The following is a 24,450-nucleotide window of genomic DNA, read 5'->3' on the forward strand; positions in this document are numbered from 1 at the left end:
AATTCCTTGTTTTAAATAGGAACAATAAAACGTAACAGAAGACAAATATTTATGTCTTGTGAGGCATTGTGCTGGTTGCAATCTGTATCTCTCTCTGGTTCCGTCATGGGAATCTTGAGCCGGAGGTCAAATCCACGTCCAGTTTTCTTTCTTAGTCTCTATTTCTATAAGTAAAACGTCTTAACAAATAATTACAGGTCGCTGGGAATGTCAGCAAGAATCGGTGGGCTTTGACGCATAAACTATAAGCATACCCAGTGTTTCCCATGTGCCAGGCATTTTCACGGTGCTTTATACACACGTTAACTCCTTTCATATTTACAACCACCTATGCCGTAGGTCTGTTATTATTCTTATTGCACAGATGAGGAAACAGAGTCATAAGAACGGTTAATGAAATTCAAATCCAAGGAGTCTGGCTCCAGCGTCCATGGTTTTAACCACGAGGCTGTTTGCAACTGTTTAGTTCTGTGCATCAGGATTGAACACAGAGCTGACAGGATGGAGCGGTTTCTCACTAAAGACTGCTTTCAGCACTCCATCCACTGGATTGACAACCATTTCACACCTAAAAACGGGAGGGCTAAATGTTTCAACTTGGGAGGAAAGAGGCAAATATATTTCTAATCCTCTCCGGTTGCATTGGCACTGGAAAATATTTCTATATGTTCTGTTGCAGGACTTAAATGTATTTTCAAAATTTAACCCAAATGACAGATCGTTTTCCCCCAGAGGAATAAGAAATAGCAAGTGCTGGAAAAAGAGTTAAAGTCCTGGAAACTAAGCTGTCACCACTGTAGCTGACACTATAAAGTCTTGATATCATATTCCTGACATTGGATAAAAACTTTTGTAATATACCTTGTGGCTTGTTTTATAAGCTCCCACCCAAGAGTCATTTTGTACCTGTTTTTATTATGAGATGTATAACCTTAGAAAGGTGCCTTTTAAATTTGGGACTTAATTGCCTTGAGTAACAAAATTAGGTTATTGCATATGGCTCTTGTTTTGTGATTATTGAGAAAAAAAACGGCTTAATTGGTTTACTAAAAAGTTCACTGTGCTATGTTTGAACTTGATGCTAAAATTAGAGCTTTGTGCCACTATCTGACATTTCATTACAGAAAACACATTGGGATTATAGGAAAATGGATCACCAATTCATAAGGTATAATGTTTAAAGAGTCATTAGCATAGTTTAGTTATTCAAACTTTTCTTCAACTGCTTGTGAAATCCATCATATCCGTTTCACAACATACGGATTCGCTTCCAGTATTTACACTGGAATCCTTGTTCACAAAAATTTACATTTTTAATATTAATCTGAAGTGGTATTTATGGTATTATCTTTATTTCTATTTTTCTTGCGTTCATTGAATCATGTTGGAATCACTGATCAATTCTGGTGAAGTAAAGAAACCATGCAATACAATAGTGATAATGCAAAACATAGGTTTAGCACCAGCAGGAAAGAAAAAACATACTAATAACATGAAAATACTCTGAGCTGAAGGGCACTGTTGGCGAACACTGATCAAACAACACCAATCAACTGAGGTTTTGTGATATATGTGCAATTTCTTAAGACTATGATGATTATTAACAGTCTATTGGGTACCTGCGAAAACTGTAATTTTACATTTCAAATCTGTGAAATTCAGGTCAACAGAATTATTTATAGTTATGATTCTTTCCCTTCCTAGATCTTAAACTGGGTTCCTTGATAGTCCACCAGGGACGGCACAGTGACGTGTGGACCGCACGTGGGAAAACAAAAGGAATTCTGACTAAATGTCATGTGGTCTAGGAAGCAGCTGGAGGTAGCGACTGTGATCCAGACTACGGCTGACCCAAAGTACAATCTCTGGAATCCAAGAGCTCAGGTCTACACGGTTTATGGAGAGTTTCTTAGCTATCCCTGAGGATCTGGGAGAGAATCTGAGTCACTGATTAGAGGGAAAGATCAGGGCAGACCCCTAATCAGGCTGAAAAGCAAAGCTTTACAATTTTCATTCTGTTCAACAAACGTTCCTCGGGTGTCTACTCTTGAAAAGTACTATATTCTGCTTTTCTGTGATAAACAGAAATGGAGTAGACGTGGTCAGTGGCTTTTACAGGCCTTACAAGGTACATTCTACAATCACATGGAAAAAGGTGCCAGTGCCATAGGAGAAAGTGCTATGGAGGCTTGGAAGGAAAATCATATGTGACAGGGGCCTTAGGAAGGGTTTTGTGAAAAGGAGGCATTTGGGCCCAACTCAAGGATGGAGTTGTGACAGGTGGAGAGGGGAGAGAGAACATTCTAGTTTTTCCACAGGGAATGAGTGGCTGGGCTTGACTGGACCCCACATGTCTGCAGTGACTTGGTGCTGGCACAAGGATTTGTCTTCTCAGCTATGAAAGCAGATGGTCTGGATTCCTAAGGAACAATCTTCTCCTTTATAGTTTGGAGAGTATTCTTCCAGAGTGGGTCAGGCTAATATGCTGAACCCGGACATGACCAGCTCTGCTGCCTCCCGTATTTTTCCTCTTCTTAGGAGAAATCGGGGACATGGGCTCGAGGGCAGTCAGTCTGGCACCTTTAAAATCACAAGCCCAGAAAAAGAGCGAACAAAAAATAAAAATAGCCCTACACATCAGCGGGACAGAAAAGGTGCCCGAATGTTCCCTTTTCACATTAACAAAATTTACAAACTATGCCTTTTAGGGAAGCGCTCACAATGGAAAGAAAGTCACTCAAGCATAGTTCATCCTTGCCCCTAGGGGGGCTTACCCCACACGTCATTAAAAGCATACTGCAATCCAAATGCCCATTTTCTGGACAAGTATCTCAGCACTTTTAAGTGAGGGAAAAACCAGGGGGAGTGGTACCAGACTTGAAGGCCTCAGAGCATGAAGGAAACAGAGTTGATTAGGAGCCAGTAGGAAGCTCAAGTTCAGACCCAGGGCTGGGAAGGAGGAGCTTGTTGGCAAAGCTTAGGACAGTAATTTAAAAAAATTCAATGACAGAGGGTCAGACCTTCTGAGGAAGTTTCTGCCAGTGATTCAAGATGCCTGAGTCAAAACATAAATAAATAAAAAGAACTGGTTTCTAAAGCTTGGTTATATATTATTGCTCACTAGGCATATCGCTTCATATTTATTTACTGTGGAACTGGTTATAGGTTCTTCTCACCCGTTCCCCCAGTCCCGTCTCAACTATAGCAACCTCTGGAGTGTCTCTGAAAGGCTTCTATCTGCTACACACCTACTACCTAAATCAGGCTCCATTATCTTTCATGGGCCATTGCAATGGCTTCCTGACTGCTCCAGTATCTCGGATTCACTTCCTCTTATAAGTGGAGGGGCTTTATGGAAGTCTTAGTATTGAGCTAAATCTGGAAGGTTATGTAGAATTTGAACAAGTCCTTTTCAGGAAGGGCAGGGATGAAGAGTGACATTACAGGCAAGTCAATAGGATGAGCAGGGAGGTAGGTTAGGAGGACACAGGTTTTCGTATTTATTGGTTCTAGTTTTCTCTTTTGGTAACGTGAATATATTTCCCTTACAATGTGAAAATAAAAATGTTTACTTAAAAATGCTTCTCATGTGAGCCTTGCACCATTGCTATAAGAGGCCACAGGCCCCTTTTTACAAACCCTGCTTCTTTCTGAGGTAGGATCAAAAATGTCCGTAGCCATTGTGAAAGGTGGTGATCCTTTAGCACTTTTGCATTATTCACCAGTAAAAGGAAAATAGAAAATGTGTGCAGACATCAAGCTGGGTCACATTTATCTTCATGTCCTTCTTGCTATCTGACTTATAATAGAAATATTCTCTTTCAAGCATCGCAATGAATTGAAACCCCATATGCCGATCATATGATATCTCAGCTTTCTCATTATGCACCTTCTTCAAAATATTCTGAACAAAATCCTGTTTGAAAATTGAACCAATAAGGTTATATCAGGGTAATGAAGTCATGGCAAAGTATTCCTAGAAACAAAAAGATTGTTCCAATTTACCCTACATATGGCCACTGGAGTTATCTTCCTAAAGCAGAGCCTCCATTAAGCTGATTCAGAAATTATCTTCTGCTGAAGGTAGAAAAAGATAGTAGAATAAGCTTGCATTCTTTATATGACAGGTCCATCTGGCATTCACTGAAGGTTCTAGAATGATGGCATTTTCTAATCACTAAAGCTTTCATTTTCTAGAACCCTGTAGCATTAGTGCATGTAGTAATGGACACCCTGTGTTTTAAACTTCTTAAGTCCTATGACAGTGATTTTCAACCTTGCCAATATGCTGGATACTCTGGGGAACTTAAAAAAATATGGATTATTAGGTTCCAGCTCCAGAGATTCTGATTTCATTGGTCTGAGGTGGGATGTCCTAGGATTGGAGGTTTAAAAGCGCTCCTGGTAATTCTAATGATCAGTCAAGGTCAAGTTGAGCCACTGTTCCAAGGGTTACCTATTTCTGTACCATGCATCAGGATAGCAGTGGATAAGCATTGCCCAAATAGGCTTGTTTCATTTGCATTCAAAACCATTCAGGGCAGACTGTCAATAAGTTGGCTGAAAAAGTCTGCTTTCCACCAATGAGTTATCACTCTAATGCTGTCTCTTTATGTCTTTGTTTGAAGGCTTCTCAATGGCTTTCTACTTGTTGATAACATACATGAACAGAACCAGCTAAATTGTCTCATATGTTGCCAGCCCTGAACCAGAGAAAGAGGTTCACTTATATTAAGGAGAAGCACTCCTACTGAAGTCTAATGTTGTGTTACAAAGGAATGCATCACGTGGCACTGCGGTATGCCCTTGGGCAACAATACAGAGTCTATCAAGAATGTCAACTGATCACCACTGAAGGTGTGATATTACCTATCCCATCGTAAGTCAAATTCAGTTTTTTCCTACTTTCTTGGACTCTGCCTTTAAACAACGTGGTAATATTCAGTCTCCTATGGTTAGTGCCATTTAGGTGTGGGGATAATGGAATCCTTATCCTGTGTTAAAAGCTGGACTGCAGGACACACCGAGTTCCATTGCCCTGCTTGTGTCTATAAGACTGCATTGTAGTATTTCATTATGTTGGTTGCTCAGACGGTCCTTGCTGAGATGCTCAAAGATTCATTGGGCACTCGGGTGGGAGGGAGGAGGCGGCAGATGGCAGTACCGCTCTCTCTCTTCCCTACACGCATGTGCGTGCACTCTCTCTAGCACGCATGTGTGCACACACACAGCAGGCAAAGGGGCAGTGCCTGCTATAGCACTGTGACCCGTGGTAGACAGAGGAAGCCTTCCAAGAGAGACAAAGTAAGAAACATCTTAGTATAAAATAAGAACATAAGTAAAAGTAACAAAACAAACAAAGAAGCCCCAAATTGTCAGAGAGAACAGTACAGGCGCGGGCAAATAAAGGCCTGGGCCACACACCTGATAACATGGAGCGAAGGCTGAATCCTACTGATGGAAGGAAGTCAGTATGAAGTCTAGCCATGAGGTGATTCATTTACAGATACATATTTTCTTAGGTTGGACCTTCAGGTAAGGGGGTGGTTTGGGAGGAAGAGTCCCACATGGGGTTGTAAAAGTAAACATATTCCGCTGACTTAATTATGCTGCATTGTGAAGAAGCATAACAAAAGTGTAAAAGAAAATTACTGTGCTTTTTTCTCCATGCCAGGCACTGTCCAAAGCGCTCCACATACATTCTTTCTTAGGTCTATAATGATTACCTATTTTTATTTGATAGGTTGGACGTCTGAGGTGACATCACTTGGCCAAGGCCTCAGACGCAGGAGGAGGTGGGGCTGAGATAGGAAGCAGGGAAGACTTCCAAAGTCCATCTTCTTAATCAGCAAGTTTTTCTATGAGTACAGTTTATTATCCACTCAGAACTCTGATGCCTTCAGCGTTGGGTAGCAGTGTGGGCCATTCCCACACCCAGGGAAAGAAGAGCTGATCCAACATCACTTCTCTAGCCCCGAAATCTTAGGCGTGCTCAGTGAACATCCGAATCTACTATAGGTAGGTCGATCAGAATAGGTGGGAGTCCTTCAGGGAAAATTTGAAAGTATTGAAACTTAAACTCTGGTTTCCCATTAGGAAAGCTTAAAAAAAAAAACTATACTGATATACATGCTTTACTTCTCGAGATTCTGGTTTCTTTGGTCTGGGGCAGGGTTTTGAAGTAACAATGCTAATGTGCAGTGGGTTTGAGAAGCATTGCTCTAAAAGGAACTGCATGGCCATGTGTTCCACAGTGTGGTCTGTGCTAGAGAATTCTTACAAAGCAATGACAGTTAGGACCAGAGGCCTGGTCCTACAGAGCTTACATCCTAGTAAGTTGCTCTTAGTTGTGTTGACAGAGGCATGAGATGGACACCGTGCACCCTGGTCTCAACCTCCACTGAACTACGTAACAAACATATGCATGGGGAATGTCAGGGCAATCACTTTCTGGCAGCTTCCATTCTTAGGAAAAACAGCTCAAATAAAAGCAAAAGCCAGATAGCAACAAAAGCAAACAAAAAACACTGCTTTGCAGTTTTGAATGCAATACATGGTGCCCTTTAACAAAGTTATATATAAAGGTGTAAAGGAAATTAGACAGATCTGCGAGTCTTGCCTTTGTTACTCACTAGCTATGGGAACCTGGACACATTTCCTAAATTTCTAGAGCCTGAGGATACTTGTTTTCAAAATCAGCAATAAACAGACCCCCCTCAAGGATTAGATGGTCTTGGTTGAGTCAACTGTCCAGCCATTCTGTCAGCCTCTCAATAAATGTACTTACAAAGTCCCTATTCTGTGCTAAGTGTGGTACAGCGGTAACATTTTCTCAGCCTCTGTAAAAAGAAGATGGCAATGACTGCCTTCAGTACCTGGCAATGAAGTTCAACAGCCACAAAGGGCCTCATACAGGCTCTGTTCTTTGTCCCTCCAGCTATAGGAGGTATAATATGCACAACTTCAAATAGAGAGCTCACTGCAACTAACAGCACAGAGATATGTATTCTGGACCTACCTTTATATATTTTTTAAGTTTATTTATTTATTTTGAGAGAGAGAGATAAAGAGCAGGGGAGGTTCAGAGAGAGATGGAGACAGAGACAGAGACAGAGACAGAGAGTCCCAAGCAGGCTTCACACTGTCAGCACAGAGCCCAATGTGAGACTCAAACCTATGAGCCATGAGATCACTACCGGAGCCGAAACCAAGATTTGAACGCTTAACTGACCCAGTTAACTGACCTGAGCCACCCAGGTGCCCCTGGACTTACCTTTATTATTTTTTTCTTTTCTTTTCTTTTTTAATGTTCTTATTTATTTTCGAGACAGAGAGAGACAGAGCATGAGAGGGGGAGGGGCAGAAAGCGAGGGAGACACAGAACCCGAAGCAGGCTCTAGGCTCTGAGCTGTTAGCACAGAGCCCGATGTGGGGCTCAAACCCACGAACCATGAGATCATGACCTAAGCCAAAGTCAGAGGCTTAACCGACCGAGCCACCCAGGCGCCCCTGGACCTACCTTTAAAGAGAACAGTCAATATGGGAGTTATAGAGGCAGCTGCATCTGTGAGGCAGTTATATAAGATTTATATTCACCAAAATGTTACTCATAGAATTTAGTGTTAGAAATTTAACCCTACACTTGATCTTAGCCAAAAGGCTGAGAAGCGATAAATTTAACCCTAATCCAGCAAAAATGTATGGATCCCAGAGTGATGATAGTAGTCAATATTTATGTAGGACTTAGTGCCTGCCAAGCATTGTTTTAAGCATTTAAATGTATTATCTCAGATGATTCTTCCACCAACCTGATGGTGTGGGCCCTATCATTTGCATCATAGCTGAAGAAATGGCTGCCTAGAGAGATTAAGACACTTGCCCGAGGCCATGGAGTTAAATATTGAAGCTGGGATAGGGAGGTTTTGGAGCCTGCAGTCTGGCTTTGGAGCCCGCTTAACCTGTCCCCTAACCTGGCTTATTGCTTTAGAACTCCAAGATTCCTAAAAACATCCGGCCTGGCAGGAAGCTCGTATAAACCTTACAACATCCCTGATGGGAATATCAGGATCTATTTTGACTGAAGTCAAGATTTCTCTTCAACCTAATTTTTACACATGGACATTTTCATACTCCCCTTCTGAATTCTTCATCTATTTTCCTATATTTAAAAATTCATTTCATGATTGAACCATTAACAGAAATAAAAATTAGTATGGACTAGTACAGTTACAGCTCCTATTGCAATGATTATTTTCAACGTATGATTGGAATCTGCTCTATGGTATCTCTCATGGGAATCTGCATTTCCTTTAAGCTCCATTCCAAGCTGAAAATGCTTTAATTTGTCCAGCTACTCATACTTGCTGTGGTGGGAAAATTCTCCAAATGTGTTTTGTTTATTTATGAGCAAACCTAACCCTGAGGTAATTCAAGAAGGTGTTTCTAAAGCTACTGTATTTCTTTCTTTTTATTTTTAAAAGTTTATTTATTTTGATGGGGAGAGGGCAGAAAGAGAAAGGGAGACAGAAAACTCCAAGTAGATTCCAACGCTGTTAGCTTAGAGACTACAGGGCTCCCATGCAGGGCTCAAACTCATGACCCTGAAATCACGACCTGAGCCAAAATCAAGAGAAGGATGGTTAACCGACTGAGCCACCCAGGTGCCCTGCTAACGCTACTGTATTTCAGTACCCCAAAATAGCCGTGATCATCTTCTTATGATGTCACCAAGCACTCCTTATACTTACATAGAACTTTAAAATATTAAACGTGCTTTTGCACTTGATGCCACGAAACAGAGAAAAATGGACGTGATGACTAGTATTACTTTTAAATTTCTGACATATCAAGTTCAAGATAATCCTGCAGGTTCACATGAAACATCACCATTTACATGTCAATTGAAGCTTACTTTATAATAACCAAAGGCTAGCTAAGGCAATTTGCCTTTGCTAGCAAATGAGTGAACCTAGGAGAATAATCTCGTGCGTGAGTGGGGACAGAAGAGCTGGAATTCAGACTTGGTTCATCTGGCCCCAGGTCTGGTGGTCTTTCAACCGGCCCACGTTGTGTACCCACGCGGTGCTGAACCCGGACGTGGGCGATATTCTCATCTGACACCACATCCCAGCTTTGGTTTCTCCACTTGGTGCTGAAATGCCCCTAAAACACTGTTAGAAGGATTTAAAAGTCTAAGAAGGAGGAAACATGTGGAACATTTAGAAAACACCTGGTCCAACCTCATTTGCAGATGTGAAAACCAAGGCTGAGGGAGAGGCCATGCCTTGACAGAAGAGGTGAGACCCTGGTGGAAGCCTTCAGGCTCCAAGCACAGTGGACTGAGTGCCCAAACCATCTCGGGGTGAGCCTCCTCAACTATGAGTGCTCCCCCACTAGTAGGCGCTGTTGCCTGAGCGTGAGGACTCTCTCTCCCTCCACACGTGGTAAAGTTTCATTGTAAATGGGAGCATCCTGTGGGACACGGCAGTCCACAAGGATGCCTCCTGCATGATTCCAGAACAAGGGTAACTACATTACTATCTGAAATAGCAGAATCAATCCATTTATATCTGAAACACCCTGGCCTGTTCTGGAGTTTTACATCCAAGTGTTCTGAAAATCAAAGGAATGGCCTCAGGATGTTTGCTAGTGGATTTTGCAGTGATACCTTGGGGCCATAAAAGGCCAGGCTCTGCTCCCTGTCTGACCATACCCGGTCTGAACTGATTCATTTTTCTACACTGGAGTTACATATAATATTCATTTGCAAAGAGGCTTCTGCTTTATTTTGTTATTTACTTTTTTAAAGGGTAAATAAACACCCGTGTGGCATAAGTAGTAGATCTCTGGGTAGAAGAACTGGGTTCTAATCCTGGCTCTATCATATATATAACCTGTGGCTTTGGGCAAGCTACTTGATCCACCTGAGTCAGTAGGTGCTACATACCTCAACAGTAATCCCAGCCCTAGGTGACTCAAAGGGTTACCAGGAGGAATTTAGATATTAAATTATAAACGACAACAAAACGTAAGGAATTCCTCCAAGATATATCACTGTAAAATACACTTTTGTTATGAATGATGATATAAATCACATGCACAACAGAGCACAATGTACTTGTACATCTGGGCTTTTATCCAGAGTTCATATTCTAAGGAATTCCTGTGTAATTCCACAAGATGGAATGCTGTCCTGGATGTAAGCAGGCAGATTTTGAGGATCTAAGTTCCTTGGAAATGCTGGCAGTGCCGTTTCATGATCTCAGTGGAGTGGGCCGATGGATGCCAGGAATATTTGACACATGATGTTACATCAGAGCTCAGAGGGAGACCCAGGCCCCGAATCTTAGACCTGCGACCATCTCTCTCTCTCCGCCCTCGCGCGTCTGTAAGATTCTCGTTGCTAAACTGCAGTCTGCATCGATTCTGTCTCCGGCACTTGCATAGCAACACCGAGCTGAGTGCTAGAGTGACGTCTTGGGAACAGTTATTAATACACGTATGTATGCACACAGTATGTGGAAATATGCAAGATTGAAAGCAATTAGTGTATTACTTTTAGGTAATACTTCCCGCTGGGACTCTGCTCCTGAAAAAAAAACATCCCCGTTCTCTCTCAAGAAGCTTGAACAGTCATCTGCTATCATTTACCAGAATGTTTGGGATAAAAATGGTGTCAATTTTAAGGAAACCACACTTCTCCATTTTCTTTGTTAACATCTGAATAAAACATGAGAAGGTTCCCACTTTTCCCCTCTCCCCTTTCATTCAGAGAAGAAGTTCCTTCACTATCTTGCTTTGTGTAGGAGAAGAAATAAATAGCCACCCTTCTTTGGCACCTCCAGATTAGCAGAATCACTGGGTTTAAAAGTAGAAAAGTTTAAATTTTGTTCTAATAAATTCCACTGGCTATCATCATTTCTGAGGTGCGGCACAACGTTTCATAATAAGAACACAGCAAGCAGCTGCCTTTCTACTTTGTAGGAGCTTAGAGCCCCGTGAGACCATGAGAGAACAGCAGAAGAAAGGCTCAGAAAGTGCTACAGGAAGGATCTGGTTGGGAATGAAGGGACATTTGTGGGACCATAGCGGAGTTTATAAAAATGGATCATTTCCTTAAGAAGCCATGTACCTGGGAAGGGCAGATCTTCTCTACATCCTCCGATAAGAGGTGTACATGGAATCAAGTGTTTCTCTCAAAACCTATCCAGGCTTTCATTTTTCATTCTTAGCTAAATTAGAGTAAGCCTGCCTGAGGGTAAGGAGAATCTGTTCAATGGTGATTTCTAGACAGCCCTTCAAGACCGCAAACTTGTTGAAACACTATAAAAGCCATTAAATAAAAGAAACAAGAAATGGGGTAATAGGCATGTTCTATTTATGTCAGCAGAGTATTTCTGGGAGAATCCTCTCGCACTAACGTAGTTTCCATTTTTAGATGATCATAGTTGGTAAACACATTTAATTTTTACAGGATGACTAATACCCAAGTGCCTAATAACTGGTGAGATAACACAAGGGTTCCTCCTTATGAAGGCTTATAGGGAGTGCTCCCAGAAATGATATAAATCCACAGAAACTGCACAAAAACAGACCCGCTCCGTGATGTGTTCTTGCATCAGCTCCTGCTAAGTGCTTTTATTTGTAGTTCTGTCTTGGGCAAGAGATACCACACAGGGGGAGTGCAAAGTTGAAGGTCTTTAGCAAAAATTTGGACTGTAAACACAGCTTGGCATTATCAGCATTCTGTTAAGTTCAAAGAAGAGATAGTTACAACAAATACAGCTTGCTTTATTTCTGAAACAAAACTGTGCACATATTTGTGGCCATACTACTAATTAACCTGTAGATTGTTCCTTTCATCTCATCAGTGTGTTCTCTCCCCCCTGTTACAACATGTTGGGGTTATTTTTTCCCATCTGGAATATACTCAGACTGTTCTCTTGTAGGCAGTAGGGAGTAGAATATGGTGCTAGCGATAAAGGACGAGAGAGACTGAGGAAGATTAAAGGAACTATACATGTACAATAGTGAGGCTGGAGGATGACTAAGGAGTGTCATGATGATGGTCTATATATATTTGAAAGGTGTAAACACCAAGGAGTAATTTAGCTTGCTGCAGGTAGTACAAATGGGAGCATAGTGTCTTTTAAAGGAAATAAAAGATGGCTATTAAATAAAAAAAAGTAAACATAGAAGACGTTATCCATGGGACACAGCAAGCCTGGAACAGAAGAGTGGAAAAGCAATGGTATTAGTGGAGATATGGATGTGTGACCTTGGAGAGGTTATTTAGCCATCTTTGGCCTCAGATCCCTCTTCCGTAAATTAGTGACAACTAGAATCAGAACTTTTAAGAATGTGTTCCAAGGAACCCTAAGGATCTTAAGGATTCAGCTACAATGAATCTTGAGAATAGGAAGAAGGGTGGAGGGGAGAGGTGATCGACCAGAACCCCTTATTTTTTTCATCTGTAAGCCATTCACTTCCTTGGAATAGTTTTTCAAAAATTTACGGACAAAAAGGTTTACCTAAGAAATCTGCCTACTTAATGAAGTGTTACCTCTTTAACTGGTTTTAGACCCATTCCCATTGGCAGGGCTCCTGACAAGGCAACAGAGTCACTGAGATTATGCTTCCAGAAAATGTTTATTTTCTGGCCGACACAGCAGATAGAGCAAGAAGACAGGCCCCTGTGGAGTTCACGGTCCAAATGAACTTCTAAAGTAGGGTGGCCAAATATTAATAAATGAAGAAAAGAATAACCCATGCAATTCCATGAGTCAATTCAATTTAATATTTATTGAGCATCTAACTGCCAATCCTAAAGACCCCTGATACCTCATATAGAGGGTAAACATTCAAATTACACAGGTATCGAGGATTTACTATGTGTCAGGCACTCTGTGTCAAACTCGGGAACCTCAGTGTCCACATTAGAGGCTCCTCAGTCATCTGTTTCTGTGCACAATCAACCAAAACCACTATGAGCACAGCCCTTCTGCTCCAACCTGCTATGGGAGCCAGTGGTATTGGATCCCAAATTGAATCATATCATTTGAATTTGTTATTGCAATTGTACTATTCAATTAATGATTATATAGATGAATAAAAGAGTGAACATGTTTAATTTTTAAAAATAACATCTAAATAGAATGCTTTGGGGAAGTTCCACAAGGACATTTTGCTTAGGAAAAAAAAAAAGATAAACTGTTCAGTTAGTTATGGATAAGCAACCTTAAATAATTGGCATAAAAACAGAAAGCTTAAACATCACAAAGAATTCTGCACTCACATTTCACAAATGTCTTTAAGTTCTTGCTCTCCTTTTTAAAGGAACCCAAACCAGAAACTGTTGGAGAATTCATCATGATATTATGCACTATGACTCATGCAAGATGAAAAGCCAACAGACTTAACTCAAATATACGTTGGCCATGTTTTTTTAAATGATGAAATATAGTTTTTGTTATTTATTAAAATAAACTTTACTGGGGTAGACTTTTCATGTCATAAATGAGTCCATTTAAACTGTGAATTTTAATAAATTTTAATTAATTAATAGGTTCTTGTAAGTCCAGCCAGGATCAAATTCTAGAACATTCCCACTATCGTAAAATGGTCCCTTGTGCCACATTATGTAAATCCTTTCCTCTAGCCTCAGGAAACCACTGATTGTTCCCTGTCATGATTGATTAAATGTGTCTTTTCCAGGATTTCATGAAGATGGAAGTACATATTCTTTTTCAGCATAACGTTTGTGAGGTTTTCCCATGTTGCTATACTCATTAGAAGTTCATTTTCTTATTACTGATGGGTGGCATTTGGCTATAAAAAATATAGCACAATTTGTTCATTCACCTATTGATAAACATTTGAGTTGTTTCCAGTTTTTGGCCATTACAAATAAAGCTGCTATAAATTTTTGTATGCAAATCTTTCTATAGAAAAAAAGTTTTCATTTTCCATGGGTCAATATACGGAAGACAAAAGGTGAGGACATATGGGGAATACGTGTTTAACTTTTTAAGATGCTACCAAACTGTGGTTGTACCACTTTGCATCCTCACCAACAATGTGGGAGAATTCCAGTTTCTCCATCTTCTAGTTGACACCTGGTAACTAGAATGTCATTCTTCTGAATCTTAGCCATTCAAATCAATGTGTAGATGTATCTCCCAGGGGTTAAAGTTTACGTTTCTCTGATGACTAAAGAGTAGAGTATTTTTCATTTGCTTCTTGGTTATCTGTATATCTGATTTAGAAAAGTATCTGTTCAAATGTTCTGCCTAGATCAAAGAGGTCGCTATCTGTTTCCTCCTGTAGGATTTGGCTGTTATCTCACATTTAGGTGTTTAAGGAAACATCAACAAAATCAAAAGGCAACCGATGGAATGGGAGAAGATATTTGCAAATGACATCTAGGATACAGGGTTAGTATCCAAAATCCATAGAGTACTTACCAAACTCAACACCCAAAAGACAAATAACCCAGTGAAAAAATGGGCAGAAGACACGAATAGAAAAGTTTCCAAAGAAGACATCCAGATGGCTAACAGACACATGAAAAGATACTCAACATCACTCATCATCAGGGAAATACAAATCAAAACCACAATGAGATACCACTTCCAACGTGCCAGAATGGCTACGATTAACAACTCAGGAGACAACAGATGTTGGTGAAGATGTGGAGAAAAAGGAACCCTTTTGCACTGTTGGTGGGAATGCAAACTGGTGTAGCCACTCTGAAAAACAGTATGGAAGTTCCTCAAAAAATTAAAAACAGAACAACCCTACGATCTAGCAATTGCACTACTAGGTACTTATCCAAAGGATACAAAAATTCAAAGGAGTACATGCATCCCAATGTTTACAGCAGCACTATCAACAATGGCCAAACTAAGGAACAAGCCCAAATGTCCATCAACTGATGAATGGATGAAGAAGATGAAGATGTGGTATATATGCACAACAGAATACTACTCGATGATGAAAAAGGATGGAATCTTGTCATTTGCAACAATGTGGATGGAACCAGAGGGTATTATACTAAGTGAAATAAATCAGTCAGAGAAAGATATCCATATGATTTTGCTCATATGTGAAATTTGAGAAACAAAACAGATGAGCATAGGGAAGAAAAATGAAATTAAAACTCAGAAGGAGGCAAACCATAAGAGACTCTTAAGTACAGAGAATAAGCTGAGGGTTGCTGTAAGGGAAGTGGTTGAGGGGATGGGTTAAATGGGTGGTGGGTTTTAAGGAGGGCGCTTTTTGGAATGAGCAATGGGTGTTATATGTAAGTGATGAATCACTGGATTCTACTTCTGAGGCTAAGACTACACTGTTAGCTAACTTCAATTTATTTATTTATTTATTTATTTATTTATTTATTTATTTNCAATTTAAATTTAAAAATATAATAAGAAAATAAAATGATAGTAGTGGAAAAACATTTTGCCTATTTTTTAATCAAATTGTTTGCATTCTTTTGTAGAATTCATTTTATATTCTGGACACAATTCCTTTACCAGCTACATATATGCTGTACTTATTTTCTCCCAGTATGTGTCTTACGGTTTCATTTTTTAAATGACACCTTTAGGGAAACAGCTGTTAAATTTTTTTCTTTCCTGTGTTAACTTTTTTCTTCATATCTTCTCTAGGAAATGTTTGCCTACCCCAACATCATAACGATTTTCTATGTTTTCTTTAAAAAGTTATATATTTTAGCTTTCACATTGAGGTCTATGCCTGAAAATGTGCAAGGCCTTTACCGTGAGAGTCAAGAAACATTGCTGAGAGAAATTAAAGAAGATCAAAGTAATAGGAGAGATATACCATGTTCATGTATTGGAAGACGAAATTGTTAAACTTTCATTTCTTCCTTATTTCATTTATTAAGTGTAAATCCTTCCAGAGTTTATTGGCATGCATTGACAAGCTGATTGTAAAATTTATATGGAAATGCAAAGAATGTAACAGATTAGTCTGCATGATTTTGAAAAAGGAGAAGTTGGATGACTTATATTACCTGAAATCAAGATTTGCTCTAAAGCCAGAGTAATTCAAACAGTGGGGCACTGGCACAGAGAAAGGGATAAATATAAACATATTGAAATTACATTATGTAATTTTTCTCTCCCTTGTATACTTTCTCTCTTCCTCTCTTCTTCCCTCCCTCCATCTCTCTCAATTGGGATTCCTCAATTCAAAGTGCATTTTGATTAGCTCAGTGGACCCAAATGCATTGAAGGAGGTTCTCTTGTATTTTTTCCATAAAGTTTTGCCCTAAAATTTTAAAGTTTTAGGTGAAGTAACATGTTATGCAAAATACCATGCTTCTTTTGTGTATTTCCTCTACAAAGATATTAAAAACTATATTTTGACTTTTTTTTTTCTGATGGTACAAAACATGCTTATGTCTTTTTATTTATTTTCTCTTCCAGAAGGCATCTGTATACATCTTGAAGTAAATTAATGTTTTGGCCCAAATGTGTTTATTTGCTAAAACCAATAATTTTGCACGGTCATGGAAGCTAAGAAGTGGCAGTGGATCAGCAGAGAGATTTTTAATTTTGTCAAGGGATCAAAATTAGTATCTGGTTTTTGATGTTAAGCAAAGAAAAACACTTTATTTTCTTCCTGGCAGGGAAAAATGATGATCATTTTGCAACTCACAAAAATCAAATTTAAAAGTGTTTCATTATGATGAAGTCATCTCCCATGGATTGCCACAGAAAGATATGAATTTTACAACCTGCTAAGCACATCAAATAAGTTTAACTGTATGATCACAATCGGAAGACAAAAGACTTGTAAATGGTCCTTACCCTATGAATTCAGGCTTATTTTTCATTTCTTGCCATTTATCGTGCTTGAAATATTTAAAGTAAGTTATGAGGTCTTAAAAGTATAAAGCACTCCCTATAAAGAAATGTTCTTCAGTAATAAGTGAGTGTAATATTTCTAACTCTGGAATAAAATATTCATAATGGATTAATGTGAAAGGATAGAGACACAATTAATATAATTTCTCTTTATGAAAACTGGTGTCAAACACTGGGCTTGGTATGTTCTAATAGAAACTATGGATGTAGCAAAGCATAAAATATTGCACTTTTTTCTTGCAGACCTAAAATGTGAAAGTCTATCCTGAAGCCCACAGATAGACCCACTTACTCACTGTTATCATCATGAGCAAATTAAAGTTCAGAGCCCATTAAGTAACACACAGTCCCTATTGCCAAAGCAACATTTAGTAAACTACAGCAACAGAGTAATTGGCTTGATGGTGCCTGTGTTAATGTCCACATTAGCTCTCATAATGACAATCTGGAGGAAATTGCTTTATAGAGTCTGTTAGTACATATGGGGAATATTTGGGCTTTGGGTTGACATGGATACAATACTGCTGATTTCTGTGGACATTTAGCCTGAGAAGCAAAAGACAAATTTTTTTAGGATTCTTTTGTGTCAGCAAACTCAAGCCAATGATGGCCACTGAATGACAGTCATTGATCATTGAATGATAGTCATTGATCATTTACTTTCACTAAATGTGAGCTACAGAAGACCTAAGAAGTAACTTTCAGAGATTGCTATAAAATGGCACTGTTGTCAGTCATTATTAGCAAGCAATCATTTAAAGGATTACTCTGAATACAGGTCTTTAGCAGGAGATAAAGATAGGATGGCCATAATTCAAAGGCCTATTGACAATTCTGGTCTCATAGACCAGAAAAACAGGCTATGAGCCAAAACAGGCTCATAGATAACACTGTTATATCCACATAGATCTGGTTTATCAAAGACATGTGTGACCCTGAAGTAACACTCTCATCTGTAGTTATAAGCCCATTCTCCTAGATGGGAACCGACTTTGAAGAATTAGATTTATCTTATCACCTTTTCCCCCTATTTCCCTAGAATTCCATCTCTTAAGGAATTACGTGTTGACGCACACTTTGTAATTTAAAACCCTTCAATATAGGACCACCGATCCTCCAACCTTAAAAGGAACAAGTGATTTTCCTTCTTGACTTCTGCTTCTCAAGTCTCCATGTTTTCCAACCTCTACGTCTTTAAGTTAGTCCTACCTTCTTGACGCCCTGCATCTCATTTTCACCAGTCACACCCACATGTTATTATCCAACACCTGTGTCATATACTGTTTTCTCCTAGAAACCAGGTGAGAAATCCTTTTTGCTTCCTCCCTCCCTCCTTTCTCTCCGTCTTTGTAATGAATACTGCAATGTTTCCCCTTCTGTCAATTGCACGCTTAAAACCTTGGCCCATTTTTGTTTGGTTGTTCGTAAAGCCTTTCTCTATATCTCCAAAGTATACATGGCATCTCCTTTCTTCAAATTATTGTTGCGGTTTTAACTCTTATCAGGCAATCATATTAATTCAATCTGTACTACAGGCACTTATATATGTGTCTCATCTCCCCCATAAGATCTTGAAGAACCTTTTCAGCAAAAAACTATATTCATTTGTTTCTATATTCCATGTGGATCCCAATCAAAGCCTGATATCAGGAAGATTTCAAATAAGTGTATGCAATGACAAGACACCATTTTTGACAAATTTTTTAAAAACTTAATTAGATAGCACGTCTTTGCAAGAAAGGAGTTTGATACTTATGCCAGCTACTGTTCTCATAGTAAGAGTTGAAAGGTGTATCACTAATTGGTTTATAGGAATTATGTCTTGCCATGTCAAACGAAGGAATGAAATGAATGTAATTTTCACAACAAAAGTCAAATATACATAGCACCAGGGATCCAATTAAATGTTCATAATTAAGAGTTAGGGGACACACCAGAGAGCTTGATGTAGCAACTAAGAAACTATTTATATTTATTATTAAAGAGCAGCCTAACTCTGTTTAGAATCAAGTAACTCTGTTTAGAAATGGGGAGCCCTTGTACCTCTGTAAGAACTACCACAGAGCTGTGGGTTCACTGGTAGGGTAGAACAAAATTGCCCACGTAGTCTGTTATATTAATATGTTAAACAAAACCATTCATAGCATGGCTTTTGAAGTCATTGTCTCTTTAAAACCTGACTGTGTCAACTAATCTGTTGTGTCTCATGGGATAAGTCACCTAACCTATCTGGGCATAAGTTTCCTTATCTATAAAACATGCATATAATTGAACCTATTTAATTAGAGCTGCTGTGGGAATTACATAGGTCAGTGCATAAAAAGAACATTGGATAGCGCCTGGGCACATAAATAAGTACCACCTTTATTGTTGCTGTTATTGTCAAAGAGTCTGTAGACTCTCTATGTGATTGATTCTTTTTTTAAAAATTATTATTATTTTTTATTTCTGAGAGAGAGAAAGAGAGAGACAGTGTGAGCAGGGGAGAGTCAGAGAGAGAGGGAGATACAGAATCTGAAACAGGCTCTAGGCTCCAGGCTCTGAGCTGGCTGTCAGCACAGAGCCTGACACGGGGCTCGAACCCACGCACCATGAGATCATGACCTGAGCTGAAGTGAGACGCTTAACCAACTGAGCCACCCAGGCGACCCATCTATGTGACTGATTCTTATCCTTTGGAAATAACACTGCTGAGGACTTGTTTGCTATAAAATTTTATTTTCTTATAATAACAGATCAAGATGGTGGACTATGAACACAACCGCATTCCAGGACTCTATTGAAACAAAACCACATAGGTATCAAAAATAATGATGGCAAAATGTAGGGGAAAGGGGAAGAAGAGAAGGAGAATGTGCATGGGAGAGGGAGGTAATAACAGACAAGATATTCCAATTTATGTCTGGAATAAGAAACAAAATCAAATGAGGACATATTGATTATATGGAACAGGCCGCATCTGAGAATAAGGCAGGATAGCCTGTAAAGAGGAAAAATGAAGGTTGAACTGTAGACCACTCAAGCAGCATGGACTTTTCTCCTCCAAGGGTTTCCTAGACACTATGACTACAATTTCAGTCTGAATCACAGGGTTGGAAAAGGTGCACTAAGCCTTTTCAGTCCCATATCTAGAGGGCACTGCCACATTTCCTAAGGCTGTCAAACAGTTCAAAAGTTCATGATGGGTATATTCAACAAGAAACCATAGCCAAAGTCAGTCAAAAATCACTCGGGTGCTGAAGTGGTGTCTGAATCTAGAACTGCCTAAGACCCATATCATAGCTGAGGGCATGTGGGAAGGAAGCATATGGCATGAGTGATTTCTTAGTTCTCTTCCAGTAGAGTGAAAAGGGGTGATTATTGGGGAGGAGTTCTGAAATTCACCCACGGGGAAATTAATCAGGGGTGTTCATCTGTCTACCAGGATTGGCAGGCCCAAGGGTACACTAACTAGGAAGGACTTAGTAAAATATTATCTCATAGAAGCTTTGGGCCAGAAGAAATAATTCTAACCAATCTCGCTGGATTCTAGGATCCAGGGCCCTGACACTCAGGCTAGGGGGTCTCTTGACTATGCCACTCACGACCTCCTTTACTTGTTCTATACATTCTTATTTTGCCAGTTAGCTCTGTACTTCTTTTTTGGAAAAGTGTTTTATGATTCTAAACATAACACGTGTTCATTACAGATAACTTGGAAATGAAGAAAAGTGATGTAGAAAATTATAATCATATAATCTGACTATTGAGAAATAGTCTTCACATTTTAAAATGTGTTCTCTTAAAGAATGTATTCTATATTTTTTACATAAATTTGACTATACATGTTTACATAAATTTGACTATACAGATTTGACTACAATTTGATTTATACATAAGAGTCTAACCTATTTCCCTCCAAAGAAGAGCATTTTCTAAATATATTAAATTATTCAAACATAGTATTTTAATAATGTCCTATTATTTGGGGTCTATGATATATTATAAAACAAATCCCCATTTTTGGTCATTTAGACTATATATTTTTCATTATAAATTGTTCCTCAGGGAACACTTTTGCAAATAAATTTTGTTCAAATTTGTATTTTCTTAGGTTAGGTATTTACCTTCATATGTATATCTATCTATCTGTCTGTCTATCTATCTGTATTGAGAGATATGAAACATTTAAAGTTTTTGAGAAATACTGCTAAATAAGTCTCCAGAACAGTTGGGCAAATTTACACTCCCACCAGCTGCAAATGAGAGTAGCTTTTTTTCCTAAATCTTTGTTAATTTCATAGATGAAAAACCAAGACTTCAGTTGTTTTAATTTCCAATTTATACTAGTGAGAATGATATTTCTTTAAGTTAATTATCCATTTGTGTTTACTATTTTAAGAATAGTTTCCATCCTTTGTCTTTCCCTATCGTGATTTCTGCAACTGCATGAAAATTTTCATATCATATTTATTGCAAATATAATTCCCATTTATTTGCTTCTTAATATTATTTCTGACTTCTGCATACACTTTTCAAATTTGTTGTCAATCTATTGTAATTTATTTTGTGATTTTTCTTCATAGCTTTAGAAGTATAAACATACAAAACCCTCTTCAACATTAGATCAAACCAATATTTACATTTCACCTTAGTTTTTAATTGCTTTTCTTAAAATTTATTTTTATTTTTGAAGTAAGCTATATGCCCAATGTGAGGCTTGAACTCATGATCTCAGGATCAAGAGCTTCATGGTCTACTGACTGAGCCAGCTAGCTGCCCTCACATNCTTGTTATTAAACATTAAATTCTTTAATCCATCTTGATTGGGTAGATAGTGTAAATTAAGGGGACTTTTCCCCCTGAAAGTGTTGTCATTAGTCTTTATTTAAAATACTTTAACTTTGAGAAAAGGTTTGACTCTGGTCCTGTGTCTCCTAATTAGTCCACTCTACTCATTCTGTTCTTTCAAACAACCTCTCCCATGCAGGGGTACCCTAAACCGTAATCCCTCTAACTCTGCTGGGATAATTAGATGAATCTGTTGTCCTAACCCGTGTCTACCTTTGCTATTTGGCCAATTTACACCTGTGCAGACAACTGTCCAACTGTTGTTTTGTAACTCTAGTCTTTATGTCTGACATATCATTCTGAAAATGTTTTAGGGCATTTCTTTCACCATGACTTTAAAATAGATTAGTATATCACACATGATGGAAATGATCACAATAAAGGTAACTGAGCTTAATTTATTTAAGCATTTTGTCCTTGTATGTATGATAAATTTATTGTTGAGATGCTTAGGATAGCACTACTGAAGGATTAATCAGGACATTTAATTGCCTGAAACAAACACAGAGTAACCTCTGAGGAACAGAGTTGGAAAAGTCAAGGTCAGTAGGTCACTGCATGATGATCTGGTTTAACCAAAAGAATCAGATTCAACAGCATATCTAAATTTCTAGGCATGGACCAGTTGAACTATCTGTTAAAAAAATCACTGTTTATGGTCAAAGATTTGAACAGCTATGATTTGAACTACATGTGCATATAACTTCCAAGGGTGGAATACCTTAATGCTAGGTTTACATGTAGAAGATGGCATTTTCGAATTCAGGGCATAGGGTGACACTGAGTAGCTCCAATTTCAAGAATGGCTGAAAACCCTCAGGCTCTTGACCATATGTTCCTCAAACCTATCAGTGTTCCTCCTGGACTCTTTTCAAACTCAGCAAATGCATCCTTTCCATTGAAGTCACTGGGATGGATGACAATCTTCACAGGTCATCTAATCCATGCACCTGCCTTTAGGCAGGGCTGCTCTTAAAACCACCCCAGCAGATGGTTCTTTGCTGCTCTCAAAATTCCCCAGGGAAAGAGGTTCCATAGGCTGCCACAATAATCCATTTCCCATGTCTCCCACTCACCCCTAGGACACTGAATCCTAAGCATTTAGTTAATAGCAGGTGGCAATGAGACAACTCTTTGTCTCTCCCTGAGGAATTGGAAATTGGCCAAATTAGCCATGGGGCAATTGCCAAAGTGTATAGGAACCCCAATGCTACTCTGAGCTTTACAAATATCAAGTTAAGTGGGGGTATTTAGTGTTCCCAGCTGACAAAATACCAAATTCAGCAATGAGCAAGGCAAGTTTTATAATGTTCAGTCAGGAATTTATACATCAGTAATACATTTTGAGGCTCAATTTCTCTCAATTATAAAATTAGAAAAATAGCAAAAAAGATAAAAATAACTTAGAAATAAATTTCTAAATAATTCTTAGATGTAACAACAGCTGAATTATAAAATATTTACAATAAATTTAAAAATACAGCAAAACCCATGGGATGCAAATGCAGTCAGAAGGATATTTATAAATTTAAATAGTGTCATTATTGAAAAGAGAATAAATGAACTAACATGTAGATTTAGATGCTATACAAATGAATAAATAAATAAGCTGAAACAAAGTAGGAAGTAAAAATTAATAAAGCTAAATACAAGAAGTGATGAGTTTGAAAAGAAGCAAACTCCATACACACACACACACACACACACACACACACACACACAGAAAGCTCTTAAAAAGACTTAGCCAAAGAGAAAACAAGGCAGTTAGACAGAATAAGAATAGATATAAATATAGACAGATATTTTACAAATTATAAGTGAGTAATATACCTACATCATGCTAACACTGTAAGCATCACTGATGAAATGAATAATTTTCTAGCAAAGTATAAACTAAATGGATTCCAAAATAAGGAAATAAAACAAACTTCAGCAGTCTAATAAATAACCAGTGAAGAAACCTAAAAGTTTGTTAAAGATTTACAAGTAAAAAAGATAGATGGCTTTAAAGGCCAGTTCCTCCTAATGTTTAAGGAAGACATAATTTCTAAATAATTCAAACTCTTCTAGACCATATCAATAGCATGAAAACTTTCAAGCTGATTTTAAGAGGTTATCTTAAAACATCACATAAATAGAAAAGACCAATCCTAATTTATGGATATAATTATAAGAATTCTAAATGAATGACATTAACAACTTGAAGTTACTAGACTATTAAGTAACATATATTATAAAGTAAGGATTACAATGTAAGGATAGATCCACACTAGCGATTCTACTAATATAATTCACTTAAAAGAGAAAAAAAGGGGGGGGCACCTTAGTCAGTTAAGCGTCTGACCTCAGCTCAGGTCATGATCTCATGGTTTGTGGGTTCAAGCCCCATGTCAGGCTCTGTGCTGACAGCTCAGAGCCTGGACCCTGCTTCAGATTCTGTGTCTCCCTCTCTCACTGCCTCTCCCCCTCATGCTCTGTTTCTGTCTCTCGAAAATAAAGAAAACGTTAAGAAAAACATAAATAAAAAAGAAAAAAGAAAAATGTAAGTTAAGTTGAATAAATAAGAATTTAATAAAATTTAATAAAATTTAGTGTCCATTTCTAATTTAAAAAAATCCATGTAAGAGAAATAGTATGAAATTTCCTATAAGAAGAAAGTATTTGACTGAAAGTATGCTATTAAAATAGGTAACAAGAAGCAATTTCCAGTATCATCATTATCATTCAA

General features: G+C 38.4%; 1 protein-coding gene across 6 annotated transcripts in view; it reads right to left on the minus strand.

The window, feature by feature from the left end:
- LPP (LIM domain containing preferred translocation partner in lipoma) overlaps positions 1 to 24,450 on the minus strand; it is a 504,345-nt gene that overhangs the window by 108,903 nt on the left and 370,992 nt on the right. The gene's annotated exons all lie outside the window — the stretch shown is intronic.

This window comes from Crocuta crocuta, unplaced genomic scaffold (assembly GCF_008692635.1).
Source record: "Crocuta crocuta isolate KB4526 unplaced genomic scaffold, BGI_CrCroc_1.0 scaffold70, whole genome shotgun sequence".
Classification (NCBI taxonomy): Eukaryota; Metazoa; Chordata; class Mammalia; order Carnivora; family Hyaenidae; genus Crocuta; species Crocuta crocuta.